This window comes from Mus musculus, chromosome 16 (genome assembly GCF_000001635.26).
Source record: "Mus musculus strain C57BL/6J chromosome 16, GRCm38.p6 C57BL/6J".
Lineage (NCBI taxonomy): Eukaryota > Metazoa > Chordata > Mammalia > Rodentia > Muridae > Mus > Mus musculus.
The window spans coordinates 8,958,600-8,970,255 of record NC_000082.6 but is presented as its reverse complement, the minus strand read 5'-3'; the positions used below and the strand labels follow the sequence as shown (position 1 = coordinate 8,970,255).

General features: G+C 44.6%; 1 long non-coding RNA gene across 1 annotated transcript; it reads right to left on the bottom strand.

The window, feature by feature from the left end:
- Window positions 1-355: 355 nt before the first annotated feature.
- Gm30371 lies at window positions 356-8,955 on the bottom strand. The gene is made up of 3 exons (XR_001782004.1): window positions 8,228-8,955; window positions 5,706-5,798; window positions 356-4,576 (listed from the first exon to the last, which is right to left on the bottom strand). It is a non-coding gene; the product is annotated as a predicted gene, 30371 (long non-coding RNA).
- Window positions 8,956-11,656: the final 2,701 nt, after the last annotated feature.

The window sequence follows — 11,656 nt, the reverse complement described above, 5'->3', positions numbered from 1 at the left end:
GTCTGTGTTTCCTAAGAACCAGTACCTTCTCCAGCATAGTCTATGGTACAGTAATACAATGATCACATCCAAAGACATTTAAGTCAGACAGTGATACCATCCTATACACAGTCCAAATAAAATCTCTCAGCAACTGGAAAAATGCCTCCGTAGTTAATAGTGCCTCCTGTTCCTGCAGAAGACCCCAGTTCAGTTCAGCACCCACAGGCATCAGGCACCTCACAACTCCAGTTCTAGGGTATCCAGTGCCCTCTTCTGGCATCTGCAGGCCATACAATCACATACACTACACACACACACACACACATATACACACACACATACACACAATTTTAAATAAAATAGGAGCCAGGAATGGTAGTTTATACCTTTAATTCCAGAATTTATAAGGCAAAGGTAGGTAGAGCTCTGGGTTCAAAGTCAGCCTGGTCTACAAAGTGTGGGGAGCCACATGTGCCGTTGCAGAGTGGCATCGACTACTGCTGGCCACCACGCATAAGTTTGGACAAACAACCAATGTGTACATATGCAGTAAAGTTTTTTGCAAAGACACTGCCTGGCCCGGGCATGATAATGAGGATCTGTAAGGTACTGAGAGTATAACCAATCAGATGTGAGACATGCAAATGAGGTATGATAATGAGGTTCTGTAAGGTACTGAGAGAGAGTAACCAATCAGATGTGAGACATGCAAATGAGGTATGATAATGAGGCTCTGTGAGGTACTGAGAGAGAGTAGCCAATCAGATGAGGAACATGCAAATGAGGCGTAGTGCATAACCAATCCGGGTGTAAGACACGCCTCTCCTAGGCCTATAAAAGCAGCACCAGTTCTGGGCTCCGGGTCTCTTCGCCTCTACAATCAAGCTCTCCCAATAAACGTGTGCAGAAGGATCCTGTTGCAGCGTCGTTCTTCCTGGCCAGTCGAGCGCGCACAAGAACAAAGGAAGGTCCAGGACAGCTAGGACTACACAGAGTAAACCCTGCCTTCAAAGAGCAAAAATAAATAAATGTATTAAATGAAATATATCTTTAAAATCTTCCCAATGGCCCTGGTAATGTGCTCTGAGCTAACTGTCCTTTGCTTAACCCAGGATCTGGTCAAGCTCCCATATTTTCCTCATAGCCTTTCTTTTGATTTCCTTCCGTCCATTAAAGCCATTGCTTTAGTTTTTTAACTTTCCTATAACTGATTTTGTTTTGTTTTGTTTGTTTTTTTAGGGACCAGTGGGTCTGCTATAGGGGAAATCCTGGCTTGCAAATGAATCTTGTCTTCTTGGAGAGCATCATTCTCTGCTGAATGATTTACCACTTGGATTTCTCTGTACCATAAAAGGCTCTCCTCACCCTTCTGCCTTGACAATGAGACTGCAGTGACCATGCTCAGGACAACGATGTAATTCTGACTCTGGTTACAAATGGATCCAACAAGCCAGGCCTGTTGGATAAGGCCTACCATTCCAGCTACTAGAGATGCTGAGGCAGGAAGATCAAAAGTTCAAGGTCTTTCTGGACTCCAGAGTAAGTTCAAAGCTAGCTAAAGCAAGACTATATCTCAAGACCAAAAAGGACTGAGTTTCTCGCTTTCTGCTTTTTTTGTATTGGAAGGTGTAATTTAGTGGTGGTATATTTACATAGCATGTCCCAAACCCTAGGTTCAATCTCCAATTCCAAATATCAAAAATGAAGAATCCAAAGCACACAATTCTTTCCTAAAGGTTTCCCTCATTAAGTCTGATATTCAGCTATGAGAAGAGTCTTATGTGTTTAGTTCAAAGTCATCAGCAGGCCACTGACTACCTAGAGATGAGAGAAAATGTTGCTTAAGGCTGGAGCTGTTGACACAGTTCTGACGCTTTCTGGAGTAACCTTCATTCGCTTTATTAGATCCGGCTCCTGTTTCGTAACGGATGACAGCTCTGCCCTTTAATTGTTGAGGGATTTTAATTCTGCACCGCTGTTTGCTGTTCAAAATGATTTACCTTCCTTCATTAAGACTTGCCTCGCAGGATGTGCTTCCTCCATGATAGGAAAAGTAAGGCTGAATGAACTGTACATGCGCATGCTCACACTTCCAGGGTAGCCTGAGCCCCACAAAATCCACATCCCTCCACCATCTGGGTTGTTGTTGTTTCCCTAATATTTTTCTTTACATCAAATCCCCCTTCTCTCTGAGACAGGATCTCATGTATCCCAGGCTAGCCTTGAACTCTCTATGGGACCAAGGATGAGCTTGAATTCTGATCCTCCTGCCTCCACTTCTGTATACTGGGATTGTAGAATGCAACCTGATGCACATCTTAGAAGTGCTAAGAATAGAACCCAATCCTTCATAGACGGGAGGCAAGCATTCCTGCCCAAGCTAGATCCCCATTCCCTCAAATTGATTTTTTTTCTTAAATAAATAACATTTGCAACAAAATTTTTCATCCCAGTTAATAGATAGATGATAGATATAAGTATCCTGCTATAAAAATAAATACATAAACACCCAGACACTAAGATACCTCGAGTTTTTGTTGTCTGCTTTAAATGAAAATCAGTAATAATCAAACACATAGAGCACCAAGTTGGGATGGTGGCTTTGCGTCATCAGGGGACCAAGGGGAAACAGAAGGTGGCTGATCTACTGCAGCTTTCAAAGGGCCTGGTGTTGGCTTTATGGGCTGCAGACAGTGAGTGCTTTTCTGTGCCCACAGCAGCACACATCCTCCACTTGAGGAAACACTGGATTTTGACTTACTGTTTGCATTTTTCCCATTTCAAAATTATTGCCAATGATAATGCTGTTGGTTCACTTGGAGAACTTCTGCATGGTGATGAGCCAGATGCATGGCTTCCTGGGAAAGCATCAGCAAGGACTGAACTGAAACCCAGCCTTCTCTGCTACCTCATCTCCCTTTCCGCCCAGCAGCACCTTCAGCCCGGAAATACTAAATAAGGGGCTGGAGAGATGGCTCAGTGGATAACAACACTTGGTGCTCTTCCAGAGGACCAGAGTTAGCGTCCCAGAACCCATGCCAGGCAGCTCAGAACATCTTAGAAACTCCCCACTACCATGTGCAAGGGATCTAACACCTTCTTCTGGCCTCCAAGAGTATCTGCACTCATGTGCATACATACAATCACACATATACACAAACCCATTAAAAATAAAATAAATGTTTAAATATATTAAATGGAGAATCTCAGAAATACACAGCTCGTACATTTTAAATAACTTTCTGTTAATCACCAAAGTGTAAAATTCATAAATTGAAAACTATCCTAGATGGGCACCTTTGCTAAGAAAAAAAAAAAAAGTCATAATCTATGTAGGGTTTGATGTGGTCACCAATTCCAGCACCCAGTGAGGGTTTTGAAACATTCCCTGTGGGTCAAAGGATATAGCGCATATTAAAATTGCTATTTTTGTTGTTGAAAATGGTGTAATGCCAGCCATTTCACATAATGGAGCCTAATAGCAGCCATCAGCATCCTTGAGGTATTTCCCATTTACAAAATGTCTACATGTGCGTCACCTCGCTTGCTCCCAACTGGGAACATGGATGCAGGCTTCTTTCCTCTTTGTTTCTTTTCCAGAGTAGAAAACACCTCTCAGAGGATCTGAGCTTCCTAATGGGGTGTCAGTGGGGCCTGAAGCAGAAATCCGGGTCTTCCATCCCTTTCAGCCCCTCTGTCTCCAAGTTACTGCCCTAACTGCACCATCAAAGAGAAACGAGGACAGAGTCAGTCCTGGCTGTCCTGTGACTATAAGCTCTTCCTGCTGGGCTATTTCTCAAGGTCCAACACTATACTTTGTTTCTATCTTGCTATTTATTCCAGCCAGCATGACTAAATGTGAGGGAAAAGGAAAGCGCAGAGGGGGGAAGAAAAAAACAGGAGGATAAAGTAAAAGATGGAGGAGAAAGGTTTAGCTCCCGGGTCACAATCCGCAGTCCACTGTGGCAGGTGAGGCGGGTGGTGGGACCAGGCCCGGACCAGGCTCTGTCCATGGTGACAACGAGCTGCCTGCTAACGTCTTGGCTGATCAGGTTGCAGAGAAGGGGAAATGCGGGTACATGATCAGCTTTCTCCATTTTGCTTTTCGTTCAGTCTGGGACCCAAGACCATGGGATGGTGCAGCCCACATCCAGAGAACATCTTGACTTCTCAGTTTATCCTCTCTGGAAAAGTCCCTGACAGATACATTCAATACAGTGCCGCTTAGTCCAATAACAACTTACATTGTCCCTTAATCCAATCAACACAATTAAATATTGAGGGCCTCCCCTGCCCTGTTAGAACAAGATGCAGGTTTAAAGAAAAACTATACCACCCAAAAGGTATGCCATATTAACTTCCTGAAGATGCTATCACAAACTACCAGAATGGCTCGAATGTATTCCCTCACAGTCTGAAGTCAGAAGGCTGAAATCAAGTTGGCAGTGGTTCCTCTGGCAGGAACTTCCCTTCCAGGTTCTGTTACAGATATGTCTCCCATCTTCTGGGCTCCTCCACAGTCCATGGCCTTCATTGGTTTGAAAACACCTCTGCACCCACTGTCATGTGACTGGCTCCTCGCCATCTCTTCTTCCTGTAAAGACAGCAGTCGTTGGACTCAGCTCCTGCCCAGATAACCCAGATGCTCTCATCTCAAGATCCTTTCTTAAACTTCTAATCTAGTGTTTCATTTTTAAAGTTAAATGGTGTGTGTGTGTGTGTGTGTGTGTGTATGTGTGTGTGTGTGTGCGTGTATGTGAGTACAGGTGCATGCCACATCATTCATGCTGAAGTCAGAGGACTAATGGTGAGAGAGGGTCCAGAACTCAATCTGATGTCTAGCATCGCAGACATTTTCTGGCTGAGCCATCTATCTTACCACCCCCAAGATCCTTAATTTCATTATATCTGCAAAGTTCCTTTTGCCAGAATATGTCCCTAGTCAATGGTTCTAAAGGGACATTTCTTTAGAAAGGCCACCATACATGGTGGATGTCCAACACATCAGCAGTTTTCACTGTGTATGTATCCAGTCTTGCACATACAAACACTATGCTGAGTGAGTTCTACCATTAGCCCAATGACCCCACTCATAAACTGTTCCATCTCTGCCTAGGAAAGTGTGGCCCTCATTGCCCCAGCTCTAAGTGCCTGCAGAACAGCATGTAAATTAATAAAAGGCCCCATCTGGAAAGGGAGCCAGCAGGCACCCCTCCCCCAGCCATTTTCTCCCCTCTGATCATTCATAATGTAGCCCTTTTAAAGGATGTAAGAGCCTGGCCTCAAAGAGGAGCCCTTTCATCTCCTCCTGGGCTTTCATTGTGTGGGGACAAGGTTTCAGAAGTGAACTGTGGTTTGTTTCTTTACAACTCCTTTAATGATGCTAGGTGCAGAGTTTCCCACAGGAGAAAAACACAAACATGTTAAAAAAGGAAAAACAAAACTTTTCCAGTAATAATTGGTGCCAGATGAGAGGGATGAGATAGGCTGATTGCATGACAGGCTTCAAATTGGCAGTTAAGGAGAGGAGGCCTAAATCTCTGTTTCCCAGAGCTGGGCAAGTCCAGGCCTCAGAAGCTGCCCCACCACCTGGCCGGAGGCAGGGACAGTGGGTCAGCAGCAGTTTCCAGACTTCCTCAGCTATGTTCTCAGCAACAGTTTCTAGCCCCCATGCCCCATCAATGCAATGTCCCTAGAGATGGAACAAGATAAAGGTCACCTACCCCAGAATCCCCTAATGAGCTTTATGTCAGGCCTGCGAGTTCACTTGGTTGTCTCCCTGTCTTGGTAAGAGGCGATCCAAGCATGCTGGAGTTCTGTAGAATAAACACTTTGCATTTACATACTGTTTGAGTCTGGGGTATCACTCTTCAGCAAATCATGGACCCTTACAAAGTCAAAGTGAGAACAAGTAATAATGACAGCAACATAAGGACCAGCCAGAGACTAAAGGTGGGTATCAGGTGCCCAGAACTACCACTCTGTGCCCTACTCCCTTGAGACAGAGTCTCTCACTGACCCTGGAGCTCTGCTGAAGCCCACCAGGCCCCAGTAGTCCTCCTGCCTCCACCCTCCACAGCACTGTGGTTACATGTATGTGTGCAGCTGTGCCCAGGTTTTTGCATGTGTGCTGGGGATTTGAACTCCTGTCCTCATGTTTGCACAGCAAGTGTTCTTGCCCACTGAGCCACTCCCTCCACCAGTGCTATTTTGTTTTCAGTTGATGCATGATGCTCATCCACACATGTGAGACATGGCGTGCTGTTTTGTGTGTGTATTGTAATGATCATCAAATCAAAGTGGACAGGTGAGTCACCTTGAACATTTCTCATTTCTCTCTGTGAGCGCATTCAAAGTCCTCTTCTGGGCCATCAGAATGGCTGACAAGCCTGACAACCAGCTTTGCGTCTGCAGTCCATGTGATAGACGGGGAGAGCTAAGTCCCACGGGTTGTTTTGTAACCCACACATGTTCTCACTGTGACACGTGTACCCACATGCATAAAGACACGTATGGCTTGGCAGTGGTGGTACATGCTTTTAATCCCAGCACTCGGGAGGCAGAGGCAAGCGGATTTCTGAGTTCACGGCCAGCCTGGTCTACAGAGTGAGTTCCAAGACAGCCAGGGCTACACAGAGAAATCCTGTCTCGGGGGGAAAAAAAAAGACACTTATGTGCAAGCATACACACACAATACATTTTTATAAATTGAAACAAAGGGGAAAGTTTCTCTTCTAACTCTTTGAAGTAAATGATTCAAAATTGCTACCTATAGTTGCCCATCTGTGCAGCAGGAGATTTAACTTCTTCTATCTGTAATCTTCCATCCATTCTTCCATCTTAATACCGTTCTAGCATCTGGTCATCTCTAGTTCAGTGGAGTTGTTTGTTTTAGGTTTCACGAATGAGTGGTTCTCAGGCACAGAGGCAGGAGAATGACTATGACTGAATGAAGTCACATGTTGTGTCTGTGCCTGGCTTACCCTACTAAATACTATGTCCTTTAGATTCATCCACTCTGCTGCAGATGACAGCAGAGTCATCTCTTATTTCCAGCACTAAGGAGGAATCCAGTGCCCTCACACGCCAGTGCAGTGGTTCTCAGCCTTCCTAATGCTGTGACCTTTTAGTACAGTTCCTCATGTTGTGGTGACCCCACTCATAACATTGTTTTCATTGCTACCTCATAACTGTAATTTTGCTACTGTTATGAATCTTAATGTATATATCTGTATTTTCCGATGGTCTTTGGGAGTCAAGACCCAAAGGCTGAGTTACGCTACACTAGAACAAGTAGCTAGGGTATCAAAAGTGCCCAGCTTCAGGACTGAAGGGGACCCTGTAGGTGTCCGTGCAGGTGATGATCTGAGAAGAAACAAGAATGAAAACCCAGTTCAATACACGAGGCTGAACCTAGGCCTCCTTGCTCATAGCGGATGTGCAGCTTGGTCCCGAGCATGTGGGTCCAGAATAGCCAGCACGGTGGCATACCCTGTATGTGGGATATGTTCTTCTAGCTGGGCCACCTTGTCTGTCCTCAGTGGGAGAGGAAGTGCCTAGCCCCACAGAGACTTGAAGTGCCAGGGTGGGGAGATATCCAGGGGAGTCCCCATTCACTCAGAGGAGAAGGGGAGAGGAGGGGGAAGGATTGTGGGAGGGGGTGCCTGAGAGGGGGGCAATGAGCAGGATGTAAAATGAATACGTTTTTAAGAATTTAATATAATTTTTAAAACAAAAGAAAGTCCAGTTCAGACTGACTTCATCGATTTGGATCAGACTTAGGGGAGTCTAATGCCAGGCGGCTCATTGTCAGCATATTTAAAACACAGTACAATTTGGGAAAAGGTTTCCAGGCAACAATCAGTCCAATCAGTGTAATTCCAGGTGCACAATAAAGCTTAAGGTTTGACTACATTGAAACCCCTTTACAAAGTACATGTAAACAGAAAGGTATGTTCTCTAGTGTAAGGAGCACACGGCCCCTGAAGGCACCTTTCGGGCACTGGAAATGCAAAACTGCCCACTGAGCTCCAGCCCCATGCTGCCGCTGCCACGGCCCCATGTAACCATGGAAACCAAGCCATAGAATGTGTGTGTGTGTGTGTGTGTGTGTGTGTGTGTGTGTGTGTGTGTGTGTGTGTGATAAGGTAGGAGAAAAGGCAGCTTGATGAAGTAATGTGTGGACGCCTTAATTATGATTGGCTGAAATTAGCTTGAAAACCCCAGTCTGGTCACAGCAACTTACTCATTCTGGGAGTCCAACAGAGATACTGTCATGCTGAGAGACAACCCAGACGCCTGCCACTGGACAAGACAAGCTGGAGCTCCAGCGGGACCTGAAAAGCAGAAGGAGATGTCGAGAGCCTTACCTGATGCACCACCATTGAGCCAGGCTATGACATCGGCCAGACCGGAGGGTGTGTGTGTGTGTGTGTGTGTGTGTGTGTGTGCGCGCGTGTGTATACAAATGTGATCCCATTCGCCATTTACTTGTTTATTGCTACCTATGAATAAATAAGCTGCTGTAATCTAACCTCTAAATTTGAGGCCTAGTATCTAGTCTGGTCTATGATTGATAGCATAGAGGTCAGCAGGTCATAAAATACATTTGGCATCTCCCCTAAGCATAGGTGATGGTCTAGGGAGGGGAGAGTCTGAGATAAATGTGGGTGAGGCCTGCCTCTAAAGTCAGCAAAGAGGTCACCAGGTCATTAACAAAGTCTACTCACAGGCTTCAGGGCAGAAAAACGGGTATTTTATCTCCTCCATTGAGAAGAGGCCCCTGTGTGTTTAACATTCCTGGTTTCCCTACTGATCTGTGGGTGCATGGACCTTTGTGCTCCTGACACAGAACCCTGAGAAAGTAAGAGGAAAGACACAGGAGAGCCCTTGTGCCACCTGGGCAAGATGCCGTCAGCACCAACACACAAGTAGCTAGCGGCTCTCCTCACCAACACTCTGCTAAGGGCTCTCTTCAGCTACACTCTGCTCTTTTGTGCTGCAACACAGACAGCTGGAGGTGCCCAGGATCCACTCCCCTCATCATACCATTTTTTTTCTTTTATAATGTATTTTTAAAATGTATTTATTTTTTTTTAATTTATTTACATTTCAAGTGTTATCCCCTTACCTGGTTCCCCCCACCTCAGAAACTCCCTATTCCATCCTCCTCCCCCTGCTTCTATGAGGGTGTTCCTCCACCCACCCACCCACCCACTCCTACCTCTCAGCCCTCGATTCCACTAACTGGGGCATCTATTGAGCCTTCATAGGACCAAGGACCTCTCCTCCCATTGATGCCTGACAAGGCCATCCTCTGCTACATGTGCAGCTGGAGCCATGTGTACTACTTGGTTAGTGGTTTAGTCCCTGGGAGCTCTGGGGGGGGGGGGTGTCTAGTTTCTTCCTAGGGAGTTGCAAACCCCTTCAGCTCCTTCAGTTCTTTCTCTGACTCCTCCATTGGGGACCCTGCACTCAGTGGAATGGTTGGCTGCCAGCATCCTACTCTGTATTTGTAAGGCTCTGGCAGGGCCTCTCAGGAGACAGCTATATCAATCTCCTTTCAGCAAGCATTTCTCAGCATCCAAAATAGTGTTGGAGTTTGGTGACTGTATCTGGAATGAATCCCCAGGTGGGACAGTCTCTGGATGGCCTTTCCTTCAGTCTCTTCTCTGCACTTTGTCTCCATATTTGCTCCAGTGAGTATTCTGATCCCCTTTCTAAGAAGGCCCGAAGCACCCAAAATTTGGTCTTCCTTCTTCTTGAGCTTCATGTGGTCTGTGAATTGTATCTAGGATAGTCCAAGCTTTGGGGCTAATATCCATTTATCAGTGAGTGCATACGATGTGTGTGCTTTTGTGATTGGGTTACCTCACTTAGGATGATATCCTCCAGATCCATCCATTTGTCCAAGAATTTCATGAATTCCTTGTTTGTAATAGCTGAGTAGTACTCCATTGTGTAAATGTACCACATTTTCTGTAACCATTCCTCTGTTGAGGGACATCTGGGTTCTTTCCAGCTTCTGGCTATTATAAATAAGGCTGCTATGAACATAGTGGAGCATATGTCCTTGTTATATATTAGAGAATCTTTTGGGTATATGCCCAGGAGTGGTATAGCTGGGTCCTCAGGTAATACTATGTCCAATTTTCTGAGGAACCGCCAAGATTGATTTCCAGAGTGGTTGTACCTCTCTGCAATCCCACCAACAATGGAGAAGAATTCCTCTTTCTTCACATCTTAGCCACCATCTGCTGTCATGTGAGTTTTTCATCTTAACCATTCTGACAGGTGTGAGGTGAAATCTCAGGGTTGTTTTGATTTGCATTTCCCTGATGACTAAGGATGTTGAACATTTCTTTTGGTGCTTCTCAGCACTTCAAGTTTCCTCATTTGAGAATTCTCTGTTTATCTCTGTTCCCCACTTTTTAATAGAGTTATTTGGTTCTCTGGAGTCTAACTTCTTGAGTTCTTTGTATATATTAGATATTAGCCCTCTATCATATGTAGGACTGGTAAAGATCTTTTCCCAGTCTGTTGGTTACCGTTTTGTCCTATTGACAGTGTCCTTTGCCTTACAGAGGCTTTGTAATCTTATGAGGTTCCATTTGTCAATTCTTGATCTTAGAGCATAAGCCATTGGTGTTCTGTTCAGGAACTTTTCCCCTGTACCCAGGTGTTTTAGAATTTTCCCCACTTTCTCTTCTATTAGATTCAGTGTATCTGGTTTAATGTGGAGGTCCTTGATTCACTTGGACTTGAGTTTTGTACGGGGAGATAAGAATGAATCAATTTGCGTTCTTCTCCATGTTGATCACCAGTTGAACGAGCACCGTTGGTTGAAAATGCTGTTTTTTTCCCACTGTATGGTTTTAGCTCCTTTGTCAAAGATCAAGTGATTGTAGGTGTGTGGGTTCATTTTTGGGATTTCAATTCTATTCCATTGATCTACCTGCCTGTCACTGTACCAATAGCATGCAGTTTTTAACACAGTTTCTTTCTTTGTAGTACAGCTTGAGGTCAGGAATGCTAATTCCCCCAGAAGTTCTTTTATTGTTGAGAATAGTTTTTGCTATCCTGGATTTTTTTTTGCTATTCCAGATGAATTTAAGAATTGGTCTTTCTAACTCTATGAACAAATGAGTTGAATTGCATTGAATCTGTAGATTGCTTTTGGCAAGATGACCATTTTTACTATATTAATCCTGCCAATCCATGATCCTGGGAGATCTTTCCATCTTCTGAGGTCTTCTTCGACTTCTTTCTTCAAGACTTGAAGTTTTTGTCATACAGATCTTTCACTTGTTTGGCTAGAGTCACACCAAGATACTTTATATTGTTTGTGACTATTGTGAAGGGTGTCGTTTCCCTAATTTCTTTCTCAGCCTGTTTATCCTTTGAGTATAGGGAGGCTACAGATTTGTATATGAGTTAACTTTATATCTAGCTACTACTTTGCAGAAGCTGTTTATCAGCTGTAGTAGTTCTCTGGTGGAGTTTTTGGGGTCATTTAAGTATACTATCATATCATCCGCAAACAGTGATATTTTGACTTCTTCCTTTCCAATTTGTATCCCTTTGACCTCCTTTTGTTGTCTAATTGCTCTAGTTAGAACTTCAAGTACTATATTGAATAGATAGGGAGACAGAAGGCAGCCTTGTCTAGTCCCTG